Consider the following 27,854-nt stretch of genomic DNA (forward strand, 5'->3'; position numbering starts at 1 on the left):
GATTCCTCAATAAAAAGTAGTGGAAAGCTACAGATACATAAGCTGGAATAACAGTGGTCCAGTAAATAAGCAGAAATTAGGGAATATGTATGTCTGTGAGTTGGGAAGGGAGAGGGAAAGGGAGGATGGCTGCTCTAGGATGAATGTTGGTCTCCAAAGGCAAGGGCAAGGGGAGGGACTGAAGTGAGAGGTGGCTGTTGGAGGTGTTGCAATCATCTATCCCAAAGTCCAGGAGTTATCTGTGCATTTGACCACCCACACCTTCCTAGCCATGATCCTGCCTTGTTCAGGGCCCTGCTCCACTAGATCCACTAGGAGCCCACAGGGAGCCGGGGAGAGTCACCCAATTACGGTTTTATTTTAAGATCTGGAGGGAAATCTTGAACGTCGTTAAATCCCACAGTGTCGGGCTTCCCTGGTGGCGCAGTGGTTGAGGGTCTGCCTGCCGATGCAGGGGACACGGGTTCGTGCCCCGGTCCGGGAAGATCCCACATGCGGTGGAGCGGGTGGGCCCGTAAGCCATGGCCTGCGCGTCCGGAGCCTGTGCTCCACAACGGGAGAGGCCACAACAGTGAGAGGCCCGCGTACCGCAAAAAAAAAAAAAACTCACAGTGTCACAGTGTCGTTTTATCAGTGAGGGAACTGAGGCCCAGAGAGAAAGACTAACTTGCCCAAGGACACTGTTCTAGTCCTACCTCTGCCACTAATGTGCTGTGAAGCCTTGGGCAAGTCACTTTCTCTCTCTGAGCCTGCAGTTTCCTCCTCTGTAAAATGGGGGCTTGCAGTATTTCAATTTCTAAGTTCCCTTCAACTCCAATCTTCGCTATATTAAAATAATGGTTCCCTCTATCACTCTAAGTTTAGACATTAGATTACTCCCCTCCCCCTCAACACGCACACCCTGTCTCACACACAAGAGTCAAGAAAAAACATGTTTGGATAGCACTTGAGCTCACTTAATTTTAACCCAGTGCTAGTTTTCAGTAGGGGTAAGAACAAGAAGAGATTGGTCACACAGAAGAAACTGCCAGAGGAGGCCAGTGGCTCCCGGACGCCTGCCTGGGGTGGCCAGCCCCTGTAATCTCATCCCTGCAGGGCTCCTAAGAGCTGGCAGCATGACGGGATAAATAAGGCCAGCGATCGCACCTTACATGGCCATCCCCAAGGCCGCCCGGAATCCCTGGGATTACGCAGACTTCTGGAAGATTTGGAGCAAGTGCACATCACCTGCTGCCCCCCACAAGTGTGCCTGGGCTTCTGCAGCCTCCGTCTTGTGACTGAAGAATTTTTAAATGGAAGCTCTGAGCTCACAAAGAAGAAAATGTCTCCCTGATGTCACACAGTTGCTGCCAATTCATCAGCGCAAGCTAAAGGTCAGAGAGGGGGAAGCCACTGCTCCAGGGTCCCGCGGCTGCTCCCTCAGATGGGGCTTCCCTTCCAGCAGGCTTCCCGCCAGGTCACCCGGGCCAGCCCCAGGGAAGCCAAGCCCAGGGCTGTTTGCATTTCCAGGGCACGCACAGAGGCAGTTCTAACTCCACTAGCTGCTTCTCTACTTCCCTTCTCAGACATTAACCACTTCATCCTCCCGCCCCTCTCCTGCCACCGCTCTTTTCTGTAGACGGTGCACCTTGGAACCTTGATACAATGCTGTCCTGAGGGTACTTCCCTTGGATCACTTCAGGGGTAAAACCAAACTGCATGGAGGTTCTTTTGGTATTTTAATAACTAAATGCAGTGGTCAAAGAGCAAAGACTAGGAGTCCCACGGCCTACAGTGACACCTTGGTTCCACTGCTTCCTAGCAGTGTGATATTTGTAAGTTATTTAACCTGTCTGAGCCAGCTTCCTGACCTGGAAGATGAGGATCGTAAGAATACTTAACCTCATGGTATAGTTTGAGGATTCAGTGCGAAGCACTGGTACACAGCCTGGCGTGTAGTGAGTTCTCAATAAATGTCAGCTTGGAACCAACACTCACAGCTCTAACTGGACACGTCACTTAATCTCCAAGTCTTAGTTTCCTCATTTGTCCAACGGAGACAGGCTGGTCTGTGACTGACAGGGTCGCTGTGAGGATTCAGTGAGAACGAATAGAAAACAATTAACACAGCACCTAGCATGGAACAAATAAATGGTGACCGCTTGGGACTATTATCTCCATCAATCAAACTGTGATCTGTAGGGAAGGCTCAAAGTATTCATTATAAAACACTTTCTAGGAGCCTGACACAGTCCTCATCTCCCAACAGTTCATACTCCAGTGTTAAAAGACGAGACATATGAAAACCACGTATGTGATCAAACATGGACAAAAGCCAATTTTTTAAAAATGAGTTTGAGTTTTTCCCTCTTTGGAGGACCGTTTTCAATTCCAGCCAAAGTTTCTAGGAGAAGAGAGAGATGAAAAGGAAAAGTTACATCGATAAGAGAGATAGGATTAACTGGGGGATGGCAAGGAGACAGTCGATGGAAAATGAAATGACGCAGTAGGAGGAGGCTGAAATAACTGAGTAATAAGATAGCAGTGGATTTCTCTAGAGTTGGGAGGGACGACAGGCTAGCTCTCTACTTCAAATGTAAGGGACAGACCTGCAAAGACAATGGCAACCACAGCCACGACCTGCTCAGCCTGGCTCACTGTGCCCAGCCATGCTGCCTGTGGGTCTCCCTCTGGGGCCCCCTCAGCGCCCCCGAAACAGACTCCTGCATCAGTGATTGACTGAAGGCTGTCCCCTAGATGCAGTCGGCTGTCAATCCTGCCTCTCCCTCCTCCCTGTCATCCCCCATCCTCGCCTCGCCTGGCACAGGGAAGTCCTCGATGAACTGTGATAAAGGTAAATGTGAGCCTTTCTTCTAGGCTCCTCTCACAGTGGCCCAAACAGGTGCACTCGGGCAGTAAACACCTCACTCCCTGCCTTTATCCCTCCTTAGCCTCTTCACACCAGTTTTTCCTCTTTCCCTTATGACAAAGATGTTCAAGGCTCTCGGTTTTATCTCCATGGGACATTAATATTTTAATGACAGTATCTAGAGATTAGACACAAATATATTCTATAAACATTTCTTGAGCCTATAGTCAATAACCAGGCACTGGGAGTTCCCTGGTGGCCCAGTGGTTAGGGCTCTGCACTTCCACTGCAAGTGTTCGATCCCTGGTCAGGGAACAGAGATCCCGCGTGTTGTGTGGCGAGGCCAAAAAAAAATTACCAGGAAATATTCTCGGCTCTTCCACTTTCTCACAGCTACCCTTCTACTGCGGGTTGAGGCATCAGCTTCCCAGATGATTCTGATGAGAAACCTGGGAGAATCACAGTGCATGACTCTCCCCGCCCTCCTGCCCTTCAAATCCAGGCAATAACCAAGTGTTGTGAGATCGTGTGTCTCCCATATCCACTGGGCACGTCACCTCAGCCCTTCCTTGTCTGTCACCCTGTCTATTCACGGATGCCCCTGCCTTTAGCCTTAACGTCTTCTGTCCTGCACAGCTGCTTCGTCTTCCTCAGAAGCCCCCTTCATCACATTAACCCCCCAACTCCAATCCTTCAATGGTTCCCCCCAAATTTCATTCGAGGTCCTCATAACCCTGCCCTAACTCTCTGGAGTGGATATATTCGTAGAGCCCTGCCTTACCCATGACGGGGGTTTTAGGGAGGGAAGCAGGAGGGGGATGTCAGGGTACCAGTCTGACCAGAGGGGCTGTGTACACAGGAGGGCCGGTGCAATGTGACTGGGGTGAAAAATCTGAATCGTAGTCAGTGAGGGCAGCCAAATTCCTATCTGGGAAATCAGGGCAGTCTGAAGGGTGAGGCCAAGCTGTAAACAGAATGAGTAATGAGGTCAGAAGCTGGTGGGGACCAGAATCATGTCTAGATGCAGTTCAAGGAAACGGAAATGGTACAGGACTGAGGCTGTGAAGTGAATTATAAGAAGGTATTGGAGACCTGCTCCACTGTTCTACACGGGGATGGGATGGGAGGAGCAGCCCTCCAACTCTCCCTTCCCTCTGTCTTTGCTGTTTGGTTTTTCATGTGTGTGTGATGCCCTGTCTTCTCTGCTGCCCACAGTTTCACACCCTTCACATGCCCCCAGCACTGCTGAGTGACTTGTCCTAGGTTGCAAGGTGGTGGATGTAGAAAAAGAGCTACATCTTCCGCCTAATAGGGGACGTGCTCCGGGGGTGAGCTTACACTCATGCTCATAGTTTGGCAGATTGCTTCACATCTCTGTGTCTCAGAGTCCTCATCTATAAACTAAGGATAATAATAACACTACTTCATAATAGTGTTATGTAATAATAACACTACTATGAGGATTAGCCGAGCAAATATTTGTAAAACGCTTACAACAGTGCTTGGCACATAATAAATGCTGTATAAGTGTTAGTTAAATAAAAATAAGGTGCCCAGATGGTAAATAAGGCCAGTATTCAAAGTCAGTTCTAATTTTAACATTCGAGCGCTTAGATCCTCCACGACCTAAGGTCAACAGCAGGTTATGATGGACTAAGCTGACTACAGGACTTTCGAAAATTAATTTTCATTTCACCTGAAAATAGAAGAACATGCTCTTGGCTTATTTTACTTGGGCACACAGGAAATATCACTTGAGTGACTACCCTTACCTGTTCTTAGGAAACCACTAAGAAATTCAGAAGGACCAGTTCAAATAATAGTGCCTATCCCAAATTTAATAGACCTTGCGGAAAAAAAAAGATAGACTTAGAAAATGACTGTGGACATCAAAAAGGAACAGCATGAATTAGGGAAGCTCAGTGTGGCGAGGTTAAGGCTGCAGCTCCTGTTGGAAATGTAGCTGAGAGCAGATAATGCAAAGAGGAGGAAATAGTATTATATTTCTTTTTATTAAAACAGTTGGGGGGAGGGTGTTTGGAAAGGAGACGGAAAATGTGACTGTATGGTTTGTAAAATGATTTAAAGAAAAAAAACGGAAGGGACGTCCCTGGTGGCGCAGTGGTTAAGAATCTGCCTGCCAACGCAGGGGACACGATCCCTGCTCCAGGAGGATCCCACATAATGCAGAGCAACTAAGCCCGTGCACCACAACTACAGAGCCTGCGTGCCGCAACCACTGAAGCACGCACACCTAGAGCCCGTGCTCCTCAACAAGAGGAGCCACCGCAACGAGAAGCCCGGGCACGCAACGAAGAGTAGCCCCTGCTCGCCGCAACTAGAGAAAGCCCGCGTGCAGCAACGAAGACCCAACGCAGCCAAAAATAAATAAATAAGTTTATTTATTTATTTTTTAAAATGCAGTGTAGTTATAGTTGAGTAGTGCAGTTATAGTTGAGTAGCATTCAAAGAAGAGAGTGCAAAAGTCTGCTCCAGCTCTCTATCAACCAGAAATCATTATTAACTGAACCTCTGCGGTGACTACAGTATGGCACTAATAGATGTTTGAAAATGATGACCCTGATAGACTGAAAAACCCTAAACAGTTTTCTGAAACAAGAGAAAAAAGATTAAATGAAGCGTGGTATGGTTTGTGACGAGTGTACTTTATCGTATTCTAATTTTTCCAAAACAAGCAATATTTTTGTCATCTGAAGTATGTGGTGATTTATGCGCCATCTAGTAACTTTCTACACATCATGCTGTTAGAATGACACATCGCCTGAGGATGGTGGGTATCAGGGTTTAATATGTATTCCTTTCCCTAAACATACTTTCCTTCCCTGTTCCCACCCCCTACCCTTTATGCCTTGTTTCTGCCACAACAGGATTTTGGTTTAGGTCCAGACTTGACCCGATGGTCTTCTACTATTTTTATTCTTCCCTAAAAAAGAGGGTGTCCCTGGCCTTAGGAACCACTTACCCTCACTCGAATAAGTTTCACACTCTGGATGGATGTTCTGAGGTGGGTGCTCTCTTTCTCATAACAGACAACAAGAAAGGACAGTGCCTGGGTGTTAACTGTTAAAAATAGACACATGTCTTGGGAGGTAGGGTCCTCAGAGAGTGGGACCACGACAGCTGAGTGGTGTGGAGCACGTGACTTAATTTGAACAGAAACAGATCCTGCCAGGACCGCCCCGGGAACTCCCTGAGACACAGAGCAGAACTCAGAGGGTGCCTGCAGGTCCCCAGATCCCTTACCCACTTGGGAGGTTCTCCGGCCTTTTCTAATTACCGTCCCATTCCTTTCTCTCCCCTTCTGAGCCCGCAGCTCAGGGCTCTGCATACCACAGGGGTCAGACACAAATAAAAAATCCGTACATGGACTCCATTCTCGGGTCACAGAATTTGGTTAACAACTCAAACTGAAGATGGCCCTGGCTCCCACCTCCCTTCCCCACCACAAAATCTTTGCTTGTAAACACCAGTCACTTAGTAACACCCTCAATCAGTCGCCTTTGGGCTATTATTCATCACAGGCTAACCTTAAACCAACTTCTCTTCACAGGCCTCCCCCCAGAAAAGAGGAAATTCCATAGCTCTGATGTGATGTGAAACATGATCTGCACGCCCAGCACTCTTTCTTTCTCACTCTCCCAAGCCAGTTCCCAAACTGGGTTTCCCTGGTCCCTCTCGAAGCAGCCTTCTCCATCCCCCTCTCCCCCCTACCCCCTCTTCCCTCTCCATTTTACACACTGTAACCTGATAGGCTGGAAATTCAGCTTCTTTCATCTTCCATTTCCCACATCCTGAAAGTCTGTGGAGAAGGAGCCCACCCAGATAAAGGAATTCCAAGTATGTGCATCCCCCTCCCCCTTTAACTCCATTCACAAAGCAGATTACTAATGGCCTGAGGCTCCAGGGAGGCCCTACTCCCCTCCCCACCCCCGGCCTCCAAAGAGTTTACTCAGTCCACATCCTTACTCCTCATGGGCCCAAAAGCCTAAGTCCACAGGCCTAGAACCAAAAATCAACTTTTCCCTGGACTCTGATCCTAAGGAAAGCTTTCAGACTTCACTCTGATTGGGACTGCAAGCGCTAGGAGATTCTGTCTACCATTATTCCGTGCCCTCTTAGGCATTTCTAGATAAGAGGGCTCAGGGAAAATGTATCATTGGATCAGGGGAAAAAGATATAAATGTTAACATGTGATGTTTCAAGGATACATTGTTCATGTCTTTGGGAAAGATCACAGAGTGTTCTAACCCAGAGACATTCCTTTCGACAGAAACTGTTTCAAGGCCAGAGGAAAGGATGCTTTATTTGGGGAATTCCCTGGCAGTCCAGTGATTAGGACTCCACGCCGCTCTCACTGCCAAGGGCCTGGGTTCGATCCCGATCCCTGGTCGGAGAAATAGGATCCCGCATGCCTCGCGGTGCGGCCAGAAAAGAAAAAAAAAGATGCTTTATTTGAGGGGATAGGCAAAGAATGGGTGGGTGGGTAGGTGGGTGTATCTGTCTGTGGAGGGAGGTTCTGGTAACATTTTTGTCAATAAATTTCTTGAGTTGCAATATCCTATTATAGTTTCTCACTACCTTGAAATTAGCGATTACAAACCATGCCCCCACCCCCGACTCAGTTCTTTAGTTGTTGTGTCCAAAGTTCTGTCACTGACAGGGAAAGGAAGGCAGGGACAGCTTCTCTGACCTCAACCTCAAAGGTTAGGAAGTACCCCCCATACCCCACCCCCGCCGAGCATCCCCTTTCATTAAGGATGATAAACTCTCTTATCCATCCTTTAGGGAGGGTGCAAAAGCTGTTTTGAATCTGTACCAGCTCTGGGATAATCAGTTCCCTGAATTTACTAATCACTTGTGTGAAACAGGATTTCCTATATCAAGGAGTGCTCCCCAGTCCTGATAGTAGGGAGTATATTAAATAGCTTATTAATCCCTATCTTTGCAATTCACAGGATAGTTATCTAACTTACTCAATGCACTAGCATTGGACCAAAACTATGGTAATGGCTGGGCCCATGTGAGTGCATTGGGTCATGCATTCAACAGGTCTAATGCTTGCTTGCCCAGGAAGTCTCCTGGAATTCCCAGAAGAATTCATTCGAGCAGCTAGACCTGGAAGATGCAGTGAGGATGATAAGAAATAACAAACTGTGGCAGAACAGCCACATGGCAGCTCCTCAGATCATCCCTATGGTGCTGAGGAGAAATCTGTACTGTAGCTCAGCTCCAGGACTGGCCCATGTTTGCAATCCCGATATCCAACCGGTAACAGGCTCCTACACGGGCTCAGCCTCCCAAGACAACAGCAGCACAAAGTGATGCACTCGACACCTGAGCCTCAGTTTCCTTGTCTATAAAATACTAATCCTTGCTAATCAAAGTGTGGTCCTGAGACTGGCAGCACAGTCTAACCTGGGAGCTAGCTAGAAATGCAGGATTTCAGGCCCCATCCTGAAACCGGCTGCATTTGAACAGGATCCCCAGGTGATCCCGGTGCACATTACAATTTGAGATGCTCTGGCCTAGACTCAGGATCTCTAAGGTCCTCTTTCTAGCCTGAAATTATCTGATCTCATTAAGTGGTTTCCAGGGAAGTTTTTCTTCCCTGATAAATGGTTTTCCCCCTTTCTTACGCCTCCACTCTTGGCACTTACTGCCTCCCCTGCCAAGGAAATCAAGTTTCAGTAGGCATCAGATTTGCTTGACGTGCTTGTTTAAAATGCAGATTCCTGAACCCATCAAAAAATGCACTGAGTACGACTGCAGTGGGGCCAGAGGCTGTGCATTCCAGCCAGCTTCCCCGCAGTAGTTCTACAGCTTATGGTCCCCAGATATTTAAATATTTAAAAATTTTCTTATGGCAAATTTAAACCATATAAATAGACAAAATGGTAATAAGGACAGTCGTGTTTCAATACCCAACTTCAACAAAGATCTTTGTTTCACTTAGATTATATTTGAAAAAGTTTGGCGTCTAGACTTTCCCAGTCTTCTCCATTCCCTTCACCTAGCTACTTCCAGTCTTTTAAGTCTCAGTTTGTTTTCCTTAAGGGCAAGTGTTGTGCCAGATTGTCTGTGAATCTTCAGGACCTAACACTGTGCCTGGTACATGCAGACACTCAGTAAATGGATGCAGTCATATATTAAAAAGAACTTTAAAGTAAAACATAAGCTGGACGGTTTAAACTGGAGATAAACGGGATTATCTGATCTCTCATTTTTTCAGTTCTTCGCCTGTGATTCCTTTTTCATTTAGAGAAATGACGGCATCAAAATGCATCCTACCAAGTGAAAGAATCAGGAAAAAGTTTCCAGAAGTCCTGGTTCATATCACTTTCCTTCTGGTCTCAATACTTTAAAAAACATTTTGTGTCTGTGTGTGTGTGCATGGTAAGAGAGAAGGTAGGTAAATACCTCTAGGGAACCAGGATATTGTCTCACGGCCTTTGTTTTACTCTTTAACCTAGTAATAAATCTCTTAAAGCTCCTGTGGTATTCAGAATATCCTGGACACGGCAAGGTCTTCCCACAGTTGTGAAAGGAATTCAAGTTTACTAAGTGGATGGAGCGCTGAATCCCAAAGGCACAGTCCTTCTTTTCACCTATTTGCTAATTGTAAAGGCTAAAGCTGAGAACTTGAAGGGGTGTGCTAAAGACAGGGAGGAAGAGTAAGGGAAGGTAGGACCAAACTGAGACAAGAACTCCGCAGTTCCAAAACTCAGCACAACAATCAGGGGATGAAGCGGTAATTAGGCCTGATTATCATGCAAGGCAGCCCCGGTTAAACTGGAATGTAGCCGGAGAGACGAAAGACTGGATGGAGAGTTTGCTATGCTGGAGACAGGCTTTGATGTCTGCAGGGAAGGTTGTGTTTCATTCAGCCATCCAACCAACCAAAAAAATGTTGCAGGAGCAACATGAAACCTTCTAAAATGCAGCATACGGCAAGCTGAAGAGGAGAGGGAGTGGCTGGGTGAGAGTTCTCCTTGTGTAGTTTGTGTGTGTGTGTGTACATACATGCCACTTTTCTCACATTTACCGCTTCAGCCTCTTGGATTTGTCAGAAGACAGGAAAAGAGAGAAGCAGCACACGCTCCGACTATTACCTCACCATCCTTGGCTAAGCAGATTCTTATGACAAGGGAGAATGTATCCAAGCTGAGGATAGCCTTTTTACCTGCTGTGGGGAGAAAGCAAAGGAAATAGAGGTAAATTACTCTATGGGTCCCTGAGAGGCCCAGAACTACGATAACAGATGCAGATGGAGTCATCTGAGGCTGCCAGCTACCACAGCTTTTATACCACTGATGTAGGAAGAAAAAGAAAATGAGCTAAGAAAGTAGGTTAATCTCCCAGAGAAACACAAAAGAGGTAGCAAGTTGCATTTTTACACCTTTCACTCTTTAATTGCTTCAAACCCAGAGCTGTGAAACACAAGGAATTCCTTTTGTGTCCTTACCTTACCTCTCGCAACCTCTTAGGGGTATCCCCTGTTCTAATACATTGTTTTTGTATCCAAGCTAATTGCTCAGCTAGGTGCCCTGCCCAAACCAACCAACAACTTTCATTTTACACAAGGGACTTTCGGTACAGCTTGGTATTGGGAGCCGATCAACTTCTTACTAAATCGCTGGCAGGCAAACAGTAGGTTTGTAGTCAGATGTCATCATGTCATCGTTTTACTTATTCACAGGGTGCTCACCATAGGAAGTAGGATGTGCAATCTTGATTTTGTATTAAGACCGTCCATGAAAATGCGAACATCTTACCTGGGATATGAAATGCAATCTCTATTTCATAGAGATTACCAAAATAAGACCCAGTACCATCCAGACACATGGTTCAGTATTTCTTTTCAAAAGGGATAAAGTAAGTTGTTGATCAAGTTATGTTGAAGGAATTAAAAGAGCATTTTATTATATATCCAACACATCACTTCTTGAGTTTATCTCAAGCTTTTCCTCTACATCTGTAATGGACCATCCACAGACTCGGCTATTTTTGCTGTGATTTCTTCTGTTTCTCTAGTTGACTCTTAAGACCTGTATGAAATGATAATGAAATGTATTTACCATAAAGGAAAGAGCCCATGGAATAACTACAGATGCAAACCTTCTCTTGCGTCTATCCCTACTGATATTGCTACTATACTTCAGAAATGGTATGAGTAAAGAATGATGCCTTGATATAATAGGCCGTTCCTTTTTTTCCCCCCAAACAGTTTCACTTGATTTAGGAGAAACTCTACTTAATCCCGTCTATAAAATTTCCTGAAATTACTCTTGCAGTGTACGGTATGAATTTAGGATAAATAAATTGCACAAGATTGAAAATACCCTTTCAGCTATCGTATTTTGTATAATATTTGAAAATGAATTGTGGAGTTTAGTTTTTACTCAGCATAAAAAAAATAAAACGAGGAGAGAGGGAGAGAAAAAAAGAGTCTTAGCAGCTGTGTATTTTTTAAAATAATAAGAAAATTGCATTCCCCAGAATTTCCAGTAAAACCCGTAAGATTGAGGCAGTTCATCCCTAAAGTATGTGTGGGATGCTGGGAGCTCCCTGGCTTTTCCAGGCAACCCCACCCCCCAAAACTCCCCACAAAAAAACAAAAGCAGATGGGCTGCATCTGAACGAATCAAACTCCCCAGGGGCCACAGCTCTCTGCTCTAAATGCTAATAGAGTGAGTAATCAGAAACCTACATTTAGTAAATTATTTATCTTATCTCTGGAACTCAGCAAAGCATCGAAGGCAGCAACTTCTGTAGAAAGATGTTGTTGGTCAAGAACTCCAGCTGGAATTTGTACTTTTACTAGAAAAGGGAAAAGTTCAGAGACCAGAGTGGCTCATGAAGCAATAATTTTTTTTTAAAATGACCGCGGGCAAAGCCAAGGAAAACTGACTTCACAGTTCTGTGGTACAGGTCTGGTTCGTGTTTTGTCTAATGGGTCTTACGTTCCATCTGTATTAGGGTAATGGCAAAGGAAACCAATAGATAATAAAATCCCTGAAGAGTTGGGAATAGGTTCCCGCACTCCCCATCTCCACTGTTCCTTGGCAAAGGGCAGCCAGCCAGAGTAACCGGAAGCAGCCTTTCTGAAACCCTAGCTTTCCGCATCAGAATCACTCGGAGGGCTTGTTAAAACTCAGATTGCTGGGCCTCACCCCCAGAATTTCTGATTGTGTAGGATTGAGGGGGTGGGGCCTGATAATGTGCATTTCTGCATTTTGAACAAGATCCCAGATGCTGCTTGTTGCTGGTTCAGGGACCACACTGTAAGAAACATTGGCCTGGAGGGTGGGGTCTTTTTACAATTTGGTTTGGTTTCTGTAGAATTTAAGCATCCTCCCTTGGGATGAGGTATGGAGATTGAGAGGTTTAAGTGCTATGACTGGGATTTTGAAAATGGAATTAGGACTTCCCTGGTGGCACAGCGATTAAGAATCTGCCTGCCAATGCAAAGGACACGGGTTCAAGCCCTGATCCAGGAAGATCCCACATGCCGCGGAGCAACTAAGCCACAACTACTGAGGCTGTGCTCTAGAGCCCGGGAGCCACAACTACTGAGCCCGCGGGCCACAACTACTGAAGCCCGCGCACCTGGAGCCTGTGCTCCGCAACAAGAGAAGCCACCGCACTGAGAAGCCTGAGCGCCGCAACTAGAGAAAGCCTGCACGCACCAATGCAGCCAAAAGTAAATAAATAAATGTATTTTTTTAAGTGGAATTAGCCCTAGAAATGAATCTCAGCACTTTCACCTATTTTACAAAACATCTTAACTTGATAAATCAGTTCCATCCAAGGTTAACTTTACGCTTAGAGCGCATGCACTTGCTTTGCGTCCCCCACAGTCCCATGTACTTCTGAGTTCAATAGAATTAAGCAAATAAAAAAGTAAAGGTTTCTGGGAATTCCCTGGCAGTCCAGTGGTTAGGACTCCACGTTTGCGCTTTCACTGCCAAAGGTTCAATCCCTGGTCGGGAAGGAACTAAGATTCCGCAAGTCGCGGGTGGCAAGGCCAAAAAAAAAAAGTTAAGGTTTCATTTGAATAAATATGTTTGTATAACTCACATTCATATTTATAAACACATTAAAAAGTTTGTTTCAGCTCTATACAACCTCATTAGTTCATCCACATTGTGAATTCAATTCTAACAGAATCGTGAATTATGAGAAACCCAAATGACTCCTTTCCCTTTTTTTAAATTAATTAATTATTTGTTTATTTGTTTATTTTTGGCTGCGTTGGGTCTTCATTGCAGCACACGGGCTTCTCATTGCGGTGGCTTGTTGCGGAGCATGGGCTCTAGGTGCGTGGGTTTCAGTAGCTGTGGCACACAGGGTCTAGCCGCTACGCAGCATGTGGGATCTTCCCGGACCAGGGCTCGAACCTGTGTTCCCTGCATTGGCAGGTGGACTCCTAATCACTGCGCCACCAGGGAAGCCCCAACTCCTTTCCCTTTGCTTCTTTCCTTCAAAGGAGAAATATATTTGGAGCACACATTGTATATATGGATAGCACACACACACAAACACACAAATATAAGACAGGGTATTGAATCTAAGGGGAGATGAGACCGAAAAATACAAACGACCTGAGTTAAAGGAATTCCCCACCAAATGTGGTGGTCAGGCAATGCTTTTACAGAAGGTGGCACTTGAGCTGGATCCATTCAAAATCCTTCCATGGCTTCCTAACACCCTTCTGACAAAATTTATATCCCACAGAATGGCATACACAGCTCTTTATGATCACCGATTGTTACCTGTCCAGTGGGATTTCTCTCCATTCCTTTTTCACCCCAGGGGCCATACTCAGCAACAAGGTAAAATCTGTGATAATGTGAATTTCAGATGCAACTGCAATTGCCGATCAATCCTCTACCAAGAGCACCCTTCCCTTTTCTCATAGAGGGGCAGGCTGCACATCTCTTTCAAGGGGTGTGTTGTGTGGTGGCGGCTGGGAAGTGACTGCCTCATGATCTGTTGAACTTTACTTCACTGAGCAGTCAGTTGTGTACATAACGAGTTTCACTGTCCTTACTGTGTGTGCTTTTTGTGGCAGCACAGATCAAACTGAAAAACAACCAATTTTCTTTAACCTCACAATAATGCAAACTTTCCCTCGATTTTACACTTACAACATTTTTGGACCCTGCTTACTACGATATGATGTGTTTTTCCTGTCCATGCAAATGCGTGCCTCTGAGTGTTGACACATGCTGTTCCTTCTTGCTGAAATTTGAATTTCCGCATCCTGTCCTTTGACTGGTTGATTCCTCTCTTCCTATTTATGTTTCGAGACACTCAGTTGCTACCTCCTCTCTAAAGCTTTCCTTGACCGTGAAGGTCAGATTTAGAAGGTATCATGACTTTCTTTGCATACGTTGTCCTGACTGTAATCACTATAGGACAAGTGTTGAACCGTGTGAGGTGCTCATTAAACGCTTGTGAAGAAAGGGGCCAGCAATGTATAAGCAGAGAGAGATGGGAAAATACAAGTCTCACTCCAGGGACAGCAAGTTCTATCCTGCCCTGATCCTTCCCTCTCACTTAAATGGAAAGAAGGACATGCAGTTATGAGCAGAAGACCTCAGAATAGCTAAGCCTTAGTTTCCTCATCTGTAAAACTGGGATAATGTCAGTACCTGCCTCATGGAGTGGTCCCAGGGAAAGTGTTATATAAGGCACTTAGCCCTGTTCTTGGCACATAGAAAGGGCTCCATAAATGTTAGCTATTATTTGCTCTATTAGATTAATTCCATGCTTTTATGGAGGAGTCACATGGCTGACCAAGGTAATGTTTCACAGGCACCTGAGTAAGTAACTGGCATCAAACTTATTACCCAAATTTAGACCTAAGATCTCTGAGAGATAAAGGTGGCACTTTGGAGCTTTTCTGTGTTACTGATGAGTCTAACAGCTGAACAGCTGAGCAGTTCTGAGTGAGATCTCCTGGGTCTGAGTCTACCTCAAAGATGGGGGTGGGGGGAGTGCATGATCTGTCTCCGTATCAAAAGGGCTTCTTGGAGAGAAGTAGCTTTGTCTTGAGTTCTCCAACAGTGCACAGATTTAGATCAAAAGAAGGGAAGTTACAGAGAAACAGAATTTAATTTTAACATTTAAAAGCTTCCAAACAAGTACAGTTGTATTGAACAGGCTGACTCTTGAGGCAGCAAACTGCTTTTTAGTAGCAGTAATCAGGGTCTAGATAATCAAGAATGATGTTCTAGGAACCTCAGCTTTAAGATGCTTTTTTTTTTTTTTTTTTTTTTGCGGTACGCGGGTCTCTCACTGTTGTGGCCTCTCCTGCTGCGGAGCACAGGCTCCGGACGCACAGGCTCAGCGGCCATGGCTCACGGGCCCAGCCGCTCTGCAGCTTGTGGGATCTTCCCGGACCGGGGCACGAATCCGTGTCCCCTGCATCGGCAGGCAGACTCTCAACCACTGCGCCACCAGGGAAGCCCAGCTTTAAGATTCTTGATTTTGAAATATGAAAGGCTGTTAAGCTTCTACTGCAGCCATGAACTTGGGCATTCAAAGACTTGGCTTCAGATCCCAGATTTGCCATTTGATTGTGGGATAGCCACTTAACCTATCTTTGCCTCAGTTTCTTTATCTGAAATGGGGATAGCAACCCAATTTTCCTCAACATCAGAGGGTTAAATCTTTCAAAATATATAAATACTTTCGCACAGTTAATATAGTTAACACCTGATAAAAGGCAGCTCTTTTTGTTATCAGGTTCAATGTTTTCTCACGTGTGTGCTCATGTAAATTCTTATCGATGTCTAGGATCTTTTCACCTGTGAAGCTTAACGCTATGTTACCGTCCCTTCTCAGTGTTTCCATGTCGGAGCTCACTCATTTTGGTTAATCTAGGCACCAGTCTCTCAGCCATCCCCAGAGATTAGGTAGAGAAGAGTCTACCTCTAAACCCAGGGAATGTGTACCTTCTGGATAGTTTCCAGAGTAAATGCCCTTTTCCTTTAAGTGACATAAATAGTCCAGTCACTGTTTCCAAGCGCTGTTAAGAAGAGGAACAGACGTGTTTCCTCTAGTGTCCCCTGAGTGCTGATAACTGGATGCCAAGGAGTTGGCCAGATCATGTGGGATAGGCAGCTGTCTACATGGTGTAATTTGAGGGAGTTGAGGAAATCCCCCTGCTTAAAATATCTTCCCCGAATGGCCGGGACACATGCCTGAAATGTATTACTTATTCTTCAGCGTAAGGTGCTGCTGAAATGCAATTGTTATCCAGGAGTGGACTCACATTCAGCCATTATCATTCATTAGCACCTCAGTTTAAATCAATTTATCAGATTAGTTGGTTGAGTAGAGTCCCAAAGATAAGCAGGCACAAGACAAATACGGTTTAAAGAGGGAAACTGATCCCAAAGGGCCAGAAGTATGGGGCACTGGGCCACTCAGGTGAAGATGGTCAGAACAGTTTGGGGGAAGCAGGGATTTTGAATATTACTACAATATTACTAATATTACCACAATTGTAGACATTTTAAAATAATAACACTTTTCTCCCCTTTGGAGTTATCTTCTTTCTTTTTCTTTTCTTTTTCTTTTTTCTTTTTGGCTGCGTAGGGTCTTTGTTGCTGTGTGCAGGCTTTCTCTCGTCGTGGCCAGCAGGGGCTACACTTTGTTGTGGTGCGTGGGCTTCTCATTTCAGTGGCTTCTTTTGTTGCAGAGCATGGGCTCTAGGCGTGCGGGCTTCAGTAGTTGTGGCTTGTGGGCTCAGTAGTTGTGGTGCACGGGTTTAGTTGCTCCACGGCATGTGGAATCTTCCCAGACCAGGGATCAAACCCGTGTCCCCTGCATTGGCAGGCGGATTCTTAGCCACTGCACCACCAGGGAAGTCCTGGGGTTATTTTCTTAGGTTATTTAACCCAAAGTGGAATTCCCAGGTTAAAATTAAAGTTTTGATTCTATGACACCAAAATGCTGTAGAGCCACCAGTTCAGTGTAAATATACTTGGGTCGAAATATCTTTGTAAAATTTGTACAGCTGTCCTTGCAGAAAGCCGTTCTTTCATTTAACTGAAAGTTGTCGAGCTTATAGTAAGTGCCAGGTATCATGTTAAGCTCTGGGGACACAAGACAAAATCAGCAATTCCTACCTTCTTCCAGTCTAATTACTCATCAGTTTGAGACAATTCAACTATTCTTGGGTGTTACATCTTTCTACTGCGTCCCTGACATTCTCATTCTTTTATTCTCCTTGACTCTTCATTTCTCCTGAAAAATACTTAATCTGTCATTTCATAGAGGCTTTTAAAAATCACCATAGTACTATGTTTGTTGAACTGATTCAAACATTACAGTAAAATTTTGCTGTAATTCCATCTCCCGGAGAAGACCAGTATGAATAATTCGGTTAGTTATCATTTTTAAGTCACCATGTACTAAGTGCCTACGATATACTTGCCAATTATTGAGTTATGTCTAGGAGGGAGCTATTATTAGCCCCAAATTATAGACAAGGAAACTGAGTCTTTAGAGGTTAAGATTACACAACTTCCAAGTGGCTGAGTCAGGATTCAAACCCAACCACCTCTGTCTGACTCCAAAATCTGTGTTCATATTGAGCATAAAAGAGTAATTTCTTAAACAAACACTTTAATGGTTAACGTCTAAAGATGGTTATAGAGTCATCTAAAAATAAGATTGTCTTGTCATAGGCTTGGATGGGAGTTCTTGGATTTCAAAGCCAGTGTTTTTGTAGAAGTTTTTACAAAGTGTATTCACTTTGCTAGGGTGGTCATAACAAAATATCACAGTCTGGTGGACTAAGCAACGGAAATCAATTTTTTTTTTTTTTTTTTGGCCGAGGCTTGTGGTTTGCGGCATCTTAGTTTCCCGACCAGAGATTGAACCCAGGCCCCTGGCAGCGGAAGCGCTGAGTCCTAAACACTGGACCGCCAGGGAATTCCTGGAAGTCAATTTTTCTCACAATTCTGGAGACTAGAAGTCTGAGATCAAGGTGTTGACAGGGTTGGTTTCTTCTGAAGCCTCTCTTCTTGGCTTATAGATAACTGTCTTATTTGTCTTCACATGGTCTTCCCTCCTCCGTGCATCCCTTCTGTGTCCTCATCTTCCCTTAAGTACACCAGTCATATTGGATTACAGCCCACACATTTGACCTGATTTTACCTTCATTACCTCTTTAAAGGTCTTATCTCCAAATACACATTCTGAGGTACAGAGGGGGGTGATTAAGACTTGAACATACAAATTTTGGGACTGGGGAGACACTAATCAGCCCATAACATAAAGTGAATCTAAAGGTGTTCAGTACACAAAGTAAGTTGGATAACAGGATACTTTGCCTTACCGTGTTCACTCCTAGAGTTGTTTCAGAAATATTTATTTATTTTCCAGAAATATTTATGAACATCCGCTATGTTCAAGGCTTGGTACTAAGCTAGGAACATAAAAACTATGGAAGACATGGTTCCTGCCTTCAAGGAGCTCGCAATCTCTCTGGAGAGCCATTTAGAGAGACCAAAGGTTCTCAAGCTCAAAAGCACATCAGTGTCATCTGGAGGGCTTGTTAAACCATAAATCACTGAGCCCAACCCCCAGAGTTTCTGATTCAGTGGATCTGGAGTGGGCCTAAGAATTTGCATTTCTAACAAGTTTCCAGGTGGTGCTGGTCTGAAGACCACACACTTTCAGAACTACTGGGCTAGATGTACCAAGATCACATGTGATATGTATCACTGAGGTGGCACAGGTGCTTGGAGAGCACACAGGAGGGGCCATTTTCTGTTTTCATGCTAAAGCAGCTGAGGAGACAACTGGGAAAGTCCCTCTGCACCTGAAAATTCCCCAGAAAAAATTTTAGCATTTAATTGTAAACATATTATGGTAAGAAGCGATGCATTGCTTATACCATTAATTTGCTACTTGGCAAATATTACCTTTCATTACTAATTACATCTATATAAGAAAACAGAAAGAGCCTGGGGTGGTAATCAAGTCTGGATTCTATCCTTGCTCTAAAAAGGCTATGGGAACTTTGGCAAGTCACTTCCTACCTCTGAGATTTGGTTTTGGTCATCTATAAAACTAAAAAGATTAGATGAGAAGATCTTTATGTTTCCTTCCAGCTCAATCTTCATGATTCTATATATCTTGCCTTATCAGGACAGAAAGACTCATAAGCAGGAACTAGAACTGTGGCACAGTACCTTGGACATAGTAGCTGTTCAGCAAATGTTTATTGATTAACTGACTGAATTAGTCAATACCACTGCAAAACACAAAAGATTCTTGTCTCACAGCCATAGATTATAGCTTCCCCTCACCCTAAGGCTAACACTTAATCCCACATGCTTAGCTGCCAGAAGATCTCATTTTCAGCAGCCATTCCTCTTTGTCACCACTCACTCACACCGTTAACTTTTAACATTGTTCCAGTCCCCATTCATTTCTCTTGGGCACAATATTGAAGGAAATTATCCATTGACTCTATTGTCTTTCCATTCATTACCTTGCTTCCTGATTTTATTTAACCTGGCTCGTGGCCCTCTGTGCTCTGAGTGTGACCTTTAACACACAAAGAGCTACCCCATACATTGTCTATGTTTTAATCAGCATATATCCATGTACTAGGGCTTGTGCCTCTCTCCCCTGTGGACCTTGGGCAAGTTTTTTTACCTTCCTGGGTATAATAATAATCAAGAGGATTAAAGAAAAAATATATGTACATGTGCCATATGAATATCATATATATTAATATGTATGTGCAGTATATATGGCACATAAAGCGATTAATTAGACTAGTGCTTAGCACACAGTAAATGCTCAATTAATATTAGATATTATCCCTATAAATTAGACTGTACCTAATTCTCTAAGCTTTTGGCTTAGGAACCTGACAATCTTAATTTATTAAAGCGCTTTTCTGAGAAAGGCAAAAATTTGCTCTGAACTCTTTATTTTTGAAAGCGCAACAACCACTTGTCTTTTCATTATGATATATATATAATAAGAATAGCAGGGGCAAAGACTGAGTCAGGGAAATTCACAGAATCTTAAATGTGTTCTCTTCTGGGTTTAATTCAATTCAGTTTTTTAAAAAATTGTCTGGGACTTCCCTGGTGGCACAGTGGTTAAGAATCCGCCTGCCAATGCAGGGGACACATGTTCAATCCCTGGTCCAGGAAGATCCCACATTCTGCAGAGCAACTAAGCCCGCAAGCCACAACAACTGAGTCTGTGTGCCACAACTACTGAGCCCACGTGCCACAACTACTGAGCCCATGAGCCACAACTACTGAACCCACGAGCCACAACTACTGAAGCCTGCACGCCTAGAGCCTGTGCTACACAACAAGAGAAGCCACCGCAATGAGAAGCCCGTGCACCGCAACGAAAAGTAGCCCCCACTCACCACAACTAGAGAAAGCCCCATATGTAGCAACAAAGACCCAACACAGTAAAAAATAAATAAATAAATAAACAAATTATGTGGTTTTAAAAAGTTTACAATATAGTCTCTACGCTTGAAGAGCTTATGGTCTCATTGGAGAAACATGGATCCTTTCATGGTGGACACTCAGTTAATGCTTGCTGCTCTTAAAGATGATGCTATGAAGACAGTGAACAGATAACAGAAGAATATGATTGTGTCAGATTACTAGTACAATAATTGCTGTGAGTTTAAAAGCTATTGGCTGACGCATAGCACGGGGAGATCAGCTCGGTGCTTTGTGACCGCCTGGAGGGGTGGGATAGGGAGGGTGGGAGGGAGGGAGAAAAAAATAAATAAATAAAAAATAAAAGCTATTGGCTGAAATGATCAGAGAAAGCTGCAAGAAGTCCAAATGGCCTTGTGTTGGTCTGTAAAGATAGACTGAACTCAGGGATATATATGTAATTTGGGCTAAAGTATGGAATCTGTGTTGTCTTTACAGCCCTGCACAAGATGACTGGCTCTTTGCCAACATACCTCCCATTCATAAGAGTGACTTCAGAGGTAATTCTGATGACTGCCAATGATAAGTTTGTTTCTCATCTAGTGAGTGGGTGTCTCTCTAATAATGCAGCATTACTGAACACAGAAACAAGCTTAATCTATCCAGGGAAAAGTAGCACTATTTCTATAAAGAGGATAGAACAGTTCACTAGTTCTCCAGAGTGAGCAAGATCATACTTAGGTATTCAAAGAAAGGTTGACAAAATTATACATTGAGGGCTTCCCTGGTGGTGCAGTGGTTGAGCATCTGCCTGCCGATGCAGGGGACACGGGTTCGTGCCCCGGTCCGGGAAGATCCCACATGCCGTGGAGTGGCTGGGCCCGTGGGCCATGGCCGCTGAGCCTGCGCGTCCGGAGCGGGAGAGGCCACAACAGTGAGAGGCCCGCATACCGCAAAAAATAAATAAATAAAATTATACATTGAAGGCCATAAAAAATGGTTCCATATCTGTAGTACAGTTGTTCTAGTTCTAGCTGTGGTGAGCTGTCCATGTTTGTTTTAGCAGCACCCAACCTAAAAAAAGAGCTAAAACAGAATTGGAAAAGAGGAAGTATATGTTGAAAATGTAAGTTTCTCTAAATTATTGAGTGGATTTCATCCAATCATGTTAATGAATGTCTTCTTTGTCATTTGAATCTTGAGCACCCTGTGTGTTAACTACAGTGTAAGCTACTATTCCCAAACCGTAAGTTTCAAGAGATGATTTGAATAGAGAATCTTCCTAGTTTCTTCTTCAATAAAGACTGAAATAAAATCTATCATCTTTTTCATCTCTTTCACATTTTGCCTCATGACATCAGGAGGTCCTACTGATTTTTCTCTCTGGCTTTCTGCTTTCAATTTATTTAAAGAAACTATTATTCATTCATTTTCCATGCATTGGGGAATACAAAGAACATCACACAAAGCATCTTTTGCAAAACTCCTGAGGTTGCTCCCCGCATTCTGTCTGTCCTTACCACCTATTCATATCTTACTCATCCTTTAAGATCCACAGTAAGTTCTACATCCTCCATGGAGCCTTCCCTGACTTCTTCAGCCTCCTCTGAATGCTGCTTTTGTGGATGATACCCTCAGTTAGAACTTAATCATAGCTTACCTTGTTAAATCCCTTAAACTCATCTTGTGTTCCTTGGGAAAGCAGACTGGCATGGTGGGGGAGATGTCTGCGCCACTCAGCTATGTTACTTTGGGCAAATTACTTCTCTCTGTTTCTGTTTACTTATCTGTAAACCAGTGAAGATAGTAAAACTGCCCATGTCACAGGATTCATATGAGGATCCATGTAAAGTGCTTAGAAAAATGGCCAGTACATCTCTGATGCTTAATTTTGGCTGCTATCACAGTGTCACTTTTGCTGCTTTCACTTGACCCACTGTCGACACTTAGCCTTAACATTCAATGAAAGGATGGTTTCTGCCCTCAGTACGTTTATGATCTAGTTATAGAGACTAAACAAATACAGGAAAGTAAAGCTGTATACTATTAAAAGACAAATGAGATATACAATAAACAAATGTTTTCATTACCATCTTTTTAGTGTCTAGCAAGATATTCCATGAAATCTTTTTGAGCAATTTTTTTTTTTTTCCTTTTCTTTAGGTGCGCTTTGTGACTTTTCCAAGTCTTGCATCAACAATTTTATTCTACTTTTTAGAAGATGGCAGACAGTCCCCTCATCAGCTTTCAAACATATGAATTCTCTCTTTCTGTCTCTTTCTCTGTCTCTGTCTCTGTCATGCACATATACAGCCCCTATTCTTTATCAGTTAAGCATGCAGGGTTTTTGTGCATGTGCCTGTCTTTTTGATCTACGGCATACATTTTCCTCGTCTTCTAATAAGGTATTTTATAGCAGTCTCCAGGCTTCCTGTAGCCTTTATACATTCTAAGCTACTCCATTTTTTTTTAAAATCTATCCAGTAATACTCAGGAACTATAAAATCTTTGGGTACAGTGCTTTTGATAAATATTGATTATTTTTACTGAAATTGTCAGTACTAAATGTGTAAAAATCCAAAAATAAATCTAGGTTATTTTTATTCTTTAAAAAAAAAAAGGGACTTCCCTGGTGGTGCAGTGGCTAAGAATCTGCCTGCCAATGCAGGGGACTGGGTTTGATCCCTGGTCCAGGAAGATCCCACATGCCATGGAGCAACTAAGCCCACGAGCCACAACTACTGAGCCCAGGCGCCGCAACTACTGAAGCCCACACGCCTAGAGCCCGTGCTCCGCAACAAGAGAAGCCACCGCAATCCTGTGCACCACAACGAAGAGTAGCCCCCTCTCGCCGCAACTAGAGAGAAAGCTCACGTGCAGCAACGAAGACCCAACGCAGCCAAAAAACACCAAATGAATTGGTAATGAATTTAAATATACTTTACTGAATAATAAAAACCCTTTCTCCAACCTTGCTGAGAAAATTGGAAGCTGACTAAAGGAGATTTATAAACTTGAAGCAAATGTCACATCTTATCAAGGACAAGAACCAGTTCAAACTTGACTACATAGATTTCCTGACTATTCTGAAGCTGGAACATTCTGGATTTCTTAGCTGTCCACCACTACCACAATTATTACAACTTAAAAAGGAAGCTTTAGTCTTTTTATTTTTATTTATTTATTTATCTTAAAATTTATTTTATTGAAGTGTAGTTGATTTACAGTGTTGTGTTAATTTCTGCTGTACAGCAAAGTAATTCAGTTATACATATATATATATACATTCTTTTTCATATTCTTTTCCATTATGGTTTACCACAGGATATTGAATATAGTTCCCTGTGCTATACAGTAGGACCTTGTTGTTTATCCATTCTATACATAATAGTTTGCATATGTTAATCCCAAACTCCCATTCCATCCCTCCCCCACCCCCCTCCCCCTTAGCAACCACAAGTCTGTTCTCTAGTCTGTGAGTCTGTTTCTGTTTCGTAGATAAGTTCATTTGTGTCATATTTTAGATTCCACATGTAAGTGATATCATATGGTATTTGTCTTTCTCTTTCTGACTTACTTCACTTAGTATGATAATCTCTAGGTCCATCCATGTTGCTGCAAATGGCATTATTTCATTCTCTTTTATGGCTCAGTCATATATATATATATATATATATGGCACATCTTTATCCATTCATCTGTCGATGGCCATATTTAGGTTATTTCCATGTCTTCGCTATTGTAAATAGTGCTGCTATGAATATAGGGGTGCATGTATCTTTTTGAATTATAGTTTTGTACCTATATATGCCCAGGAGTGGGATTGCTGGATCATATGGCAACTCTATTTTTAGCTTTTTGAGGAACATCCATACTGTTCTCCATAGTGGCTGCACCAATTTACATTTCCACCAACAGTGTAGGAGGGTTCCCTTCTCTCCACACCCTCTCTAGCATTTTTTATTTGCAGACTTTTTAATGATGGCCATTCTGACCAGTGTGAGGTGGTACCTCATTGCAATTTTGACTTGCATTTCTCTAATAATTAGAGATGATGAGCATCATTTCATGTGCCTATTGGCCATCGAGGCTTCAGTCTTTTGTTTGTTTGTTTTTGGCCATGCGGCTTGCAGGATCTTAGTTCCCTGATGAGCAATCGAACCTGGGTCCCTGGCAGTGGAAGCGCAGTGTTCTAACCACTAGACCACCAGGGAATTCCCAGAGGCTTCAGTCTTTTTAAATTTAGACTGTTTCATGTCAGTTTGTAGCGGATTTTCACATATATTCCACACATACGAAATACATGTGAAATTGAAATTTTTCTAAATAATTCTATAAATGTTGAGGTAATTGGACATATTTTAAGATACAAAAAGAAGTGTACTGCAGTTGACCTTCTCCAAATTTTCCTCTTTCTATTTATTTCATCAAACAAGTAGAGAGTAAAATAAAAAATAATGGTAAATTTTTCAAAATTAAACATAAAATTTTAAAATGCAGTAATTCTTATTTTAGGAGAGAAATGAGATGCAGACCCAAATTATTTCTATCCAATTAATTGCAAATAGCTTATAGAGTAAGAGCCATACAGACCTAGTTATATAAGTGCATCAACTAGACTCAGAGGTACTTTAAAAGACAGCGAACAGGCATCCCCCTTTCAAACCTCTTCAAACTGTAATTACAGAAATTGCTGAAGTCATTCCTTTGACAATGACTTGATTAAATCCATATCAGGTAGAATATGGAAACCACCTAAGGATTAATTTGGCTATTGTTCAAATTAACATGAACAAATTCTCCCCTTTCCAGAGAACTGTTAGCATAATTATGGCCTTTATATTTCCAAAAGCACTTGTCATTTAATTATTAGTGTGATTTTTCTGATTCTTTGTTAGAATCTTTGAGACAGCACCAGTTGTGCTTGTTTTTATTATTACAACTATAGTTTAATGAATCAAAACATCAAGTTCCCTACCTTCAAAGAGTAACTTTTAACTCAAAACATACTTGAATGTTTAATAATTATCTTTAAAAGCAGTTTTAAGTAAATAAAAGCTCTTTGCCAAGCAAGGTCCATGTTTTGTAACTTCCAGCTGTGAAGAACCCACCATATTAAATGTTAATCACTTCAGCTAAAACTAATTAAGTATTTAGCCCTACAAAGATCTAGAGAAAGTGAAAAGGATTGAACTTGATTTAATGTAGACAACTTTTTTTTTTTTGGCTGCGTTGGGTCTTCGTTGCTGCATGCGGGCTTTCTCTAGTTGCAGTGAGCAGGGGCTACTCTTCGTTGCGGTACGTGGGCTTCTCATTGATTGGGGTGGCTTCTCTTGTTGCGGAGCACGGGCTCAGGTGCGTGGATTTCAGTAGCTGCACCACGCGAGCTCAGAAGTTGTGGATCGAGGGCTCTAGAGCACAGGCTCAATAGTTGTGGTGCATGAGCTTAGTTGCTCCGCAGCATGTGGGAACTTCCAGAGCTAGGGATCGAACGCGCGTGTCCCCTGCATTGGCAGGTGGATTCTTAACCACTGTGCCACCAGGGAAGTCCCTATAGAACTATTTTGAATCACATTCTCTCCCAAGATGATTAAAATCAAACTAGCTAGCATTTTATCTTTGAAACCTCCAAGGTGCAGGACCATTCCAAAATTCTTCCTTTTCATCATGATTGTCATAATCACAATCAGCATCATTGCCGTCATAGCTAATATTTATTAGTTTACTCTGTTAGTCTACATGCTTTATGTGCAGAATTTTTTTTTAATATAAATTTATTTATTTATTTTTGGCTGCGTTGGGTGTTCGTTGCTGTGCGCGCAGGCTTTCTCTACTTGGCGGCGAGCGGCGGCTGCTCTTCGTTGCAGTGTGCGGGCTTCTCATTGAGGTGGCTTCTCTTGTTGTGGAGCATGGGCTCTAGGCGTGGGGTTCAGTAGTTGTGGCACACGGGCTTAGTTGCTCCGCGAAATGTGGGATCTTCCTGGACCAGGGCTTGAACTCGTGTCCCCTGCACTGGCAGGCGGATTCTCAACCACTGCGCCACCAGGGAAGCCCTATGTGCAGAATTTTATTTGCACCTTACAACAGCCCTATGTTGTAGGCGCTATTATTATCTCCATTCAAAGTCTAAAGCTTAGAAAGGTTAAGTAACTTGACGAATGTCACATAACTAGTAGGTGCCAGATCCCAGGTCTGAAAGCAGGCTAACTCAGGTTAAATGTTGTTCTTAACCTTTATTTTATTTTGCCTAAGCCCACTTAATTCACTTAAATTTGGTATAAATTGACTTTAATCATGACCTTTTCATTGAGACCCATTTTGATCTTCCCCTTCATTAACAAATGTTGGATAAAGTATTCATTCAAGGAATGGGAAGACAAGATATAAATAACTGAAAAGTTAATAGTTTTTTTTAAAAACCAAAAAAAAGAAACACATGATTGTCAGATAAGTGGAATAGACAGTGAAAGAATGCTTGGTGTTTCTTTAGCAATCTGGGGTGGAACTACAATTGTGTCCTGAAGTCTGGAAAGACTAAATAAAAGTGAAGAGGAGACGATATTCTCAGAACAGGTTGACTGCCTCTACAAAGGCAGAAAGTGTGGAAAGTGCTAGGTGAGTGGGAACAAGTGAGAACAGTCCAGTAGGGCTTATGAAAGGAAAGGAGTGGTAGAGGGGACAGAGGTGGGGGTCACGTACATTGATACTTGATGTCTTACTCAGTGCTAAGGACAGTTTTAGACCCCAATAAGAGGAAAACTTTGAATACTCAGGAGTTGAATTTGGGTCATTTCATCTCTTCCTCTCTTAGCTGTCGTATGACCCTGTATCATCCTATTTATGTTTCATTTTCCTATCTGTAAAAGAAGGAATAATTTTTGTTCCCTTGGGTTTTCTCCTAGTCATCAAAAATGAATGAATTAGGCCACAGTACACAAACAAAAAGAAAATATGTAATATTTCATGAGATAAATTAAGTTGTGAAATATCTGGGCATTTTTATATAACAAGTGCTGTAGAAAACTTTTAATGAAACATTTAAATTCATTAATGACTGCAGCTATTCAGATCCTTGGATCTCCTCATTTTTCCTTTAAGTGGCAGGAACTTGAAAAAAATTAAAATAGGATGTAGTTAGCTTTCAATTACTTAGGCCCTGACAATTCAATTTATGGATTACATAGAATTTTAATTTACTCATTTCACACGTCGTTATCAACTCTACAAGAAGTTTAAAAGGACAAAGGATGAAAGTCGAATTGGTCAGTTTCCATGTTATTTCCAAGCGGGGTAGGGGGGCGGATTTCCTTTGAGTCAAGACTCGGGGGCAGCCAATAATTGCTAGTATTGCCTGACTGGTAATAACAGGCTGATGAAAAGGTGAATACAACGTGAAAACTCTGATTAAATCAAGCGCGCCCTCCCACCCTCGCTTTAGATGAGGAATTTTCTTCTCTCTCCCGCCCTCACAGAAGGGGCTGAGACAGCATCTGGCATCACAATACTAACATTTGCTTCGTGATTTCCTCTTTACAGGGCACTCT

The 27,854-nt window shown here is 43.0% G+C and overlaps 1 protein-coding gene across 1 annotated transcript in view; it reads left to right on the forward strand.

Annotated features, from left to right (window-relative positions):
• LOC115860865 (lupus La protein homolog) overlaps positions 1 to 27,854 on the forward strand; it is an 86,159-nt gene that overhangs the window by 57,022 nt on the left and 1,283 nt on the right.

This window comes from Globicephala melas, chromosome 11, assembly GCF_963455315.2.
Source record: "Globicephala melas chromosome 11, mGloMel1.2, whole genome shotgun sequence".
NCBI lineage: Eukaryota > Metazoa > Chordata > Mammalia > Artiodactyla > Delphinidae > Globicephala > Globicephala melas.